Source organism: Lygodium microphyllum, chromosome 24, assembly GCF_053477565.2.
Source record: "Lygodium microphyllum isolate KBCC chromosome 24, Lygodium_microphyllum_v1.1.10, whole genome shotgun sequence".
Classification (NCBI taxonomy): domain Eukaryota; kingdom Viridiplantae; phylum Streptophyta; class Polypodiopsida; order Schizaeales; family Lygodiaceae; genus Lygodium; species Lygodium microphyllum.
In genome coordinates this window covers 120,902,098-120,904,425 of record NC_141158.1, presented here as the reverse complement: position 1 = coordinate 120,904,425, position 2,328 = coordinate 120,902,098, and positions in this window count along the sequence as shown.

The following is a 2,328-nucleotide window of genomic DNA, read 5'->3' as shown; positions in this document are numbered from 1 at the left end:
CTTTGTTTGCTAATTTAGAAACAAAGATTGATTTTTCATCTACATTTCATCCTGAAACAAATGGGCAAACAAAAGCTACAAACAATACAAATTTGGATCTTTTGCACGCATACACAATTTCAAAACCACAAACATGGGATACACACTTGCTTCTACTTCAGTTTGCATACAATAACACCCCACATACAGCTACACGGAAAGCACCTTTTGAAATCATTTATGGATATAGATTGCCAACACCTATTACTTCATTATCAAACAAAGTTAAAGCTACTGATGATATTGCCAATATGCATGCTACTATTTTTGTTGAAGTCAAAGACATGATTGCGAAAGCTTAGTAATCATATACAAAACAAGCTAATAAGAAAAGAAAAGCTATGAATGTCACAGTTGATGGTTATGTTTGGTTACGCATTGAAAAGAGAAGATTACAAAGTGTAGAGAAACACCCTGTTATAAAGTTAGCTCCTAGATTTTATGGACCTTTCAAAATCATTCACAAAATCAATGACAATGCCTTTAAATTAGAACTACCCCAACACTGGCAAATCCACAATACTTTTCATATAAGTTTGGTATGACCTTTCAAAGGCCAATTACATGTCCATCCTGTTTATGAAAATCCTCATTTTTAAGAAGAACAAACTGAAATCCTTGAACCCAAAACCATTTTAGACATTGATTATATGACCACTAGAACTGGCCGTAGATATTCAAGATATTTGGTAAAGTTTAAAAATCATCCTGTTGAAGAGGCCCAATGAATGCACGCTCGTGACCTAAGTGCTTACCCCTCACTGCTCGCTCCACATTGAGCTAATAGCAAATGAGGACAATTTCTATCCCACCCCGGCGGTATGATGCCAGGAGGCATATTCCACAGTGGATTCCGTGAGGTTTTGTGGTGGATTCTGTAAAATTATATTTATTTGTCGAGGCTCGTACACAAGGTGGATTCTTTGTGTAAAACGTTGGTGGGGATGCCTCTGTCCTTTTCAGGTGTCACATTAATTTAATGTGCAAGTGGATGATTCCATAGCTGGTGATTCCACAAAATACATATTTAAATTAATGGACGTTTATGAGTTTAGAGTGCACACTCGTATTAAAATAAGGTTAGGACAGAGTTTCAATCTATTTATTTATTTTGTAGCTAAATCTGCTAGATATTCACTTTTGTCATTTTAATTTTATTATTTTTTAACAATTGTGAATGCTTCACTTGATGTGTAGAGCAGGCGGCGGTGTCGTTGGGAAGCATTGGGCGATAGCGTGTATTCAAGTTAATTAGAAGAAATTATCATTTTTGATGGGCGCACATCTTAGGCGTGGCACTAGTATTTATTTTGGTGCGCTTATTTATTGAAGCGCTTGACATATATTTATTATTTTATATGCGCATGGGCGCACTGTTTAAATATTCATTATTAGACATTGTATTTGGGCACTGCCCAACTTTTGGGCCGCCCAATCGCTTTATTTTTTATTTGGACAAAAGCAAACACAAAAGCTAAACCATGCTAATTGTAAAATTTGGTTATTTTTGAGCTTGGAGATGAATAAAATATTAAATACATGCTTTGTGGAGTGCTCACACAAAGCATGGGGGGGGATTGTACCCAATTGGTCTTTTTGGCTCATGTCGTGCAAGTCTATTCTCTTGAATTTTGAGCTTAAAGTAGAGTTCTTTGTTCTTGGGGACCTTCCGACACTCGCTACGTACGCATACAGCATCCGATTTGCGCACCAGTTATAGACTAATTTCCTTTGTCTAAAGAATAAGAAAGAAGAATAAGGAGATTTCTGTCCCATCTCTCTATGTTCTCAAGTCTCCATTATTTGTATGTATTTGCTCTTGATTCTTCACCTCTCTTCTCTCTTATCTATTTTCATGGTATCAAAACTATCCCACACCTACACCAAGCTCAATTGAAGGCTGAAATGAAGGCATTGAAGCACAAAAGCAAGCAACGACTAAGAAGCTCTTCCACCTTGCTCGATTTGCCTTAGGTTATAGTCGTAGGAGGCTCCCGAGGCTGGCAGGGCTATAGTCTCTGGTTATAATGAAACTTGATAAGCAAGAAGAATAGTGTGTAAACTATAGACAAGTCCTTAAGGACTAAATTGCTATGATTTTTGGCATCTAAGGTCATTTTGGCCTCCATTTTGGACCTGCAAAGTGGTCTTGACAACAATTTTTAGGTAGACTTCAATTTCAACTATATCCACCATTTACAAGTGCACAGATTATAAATTTTAAATCTATAAGGTTTTAGGTATTTATCGGATTGCAGATACAAAAAGCATTTGCATATAGATTGAAGA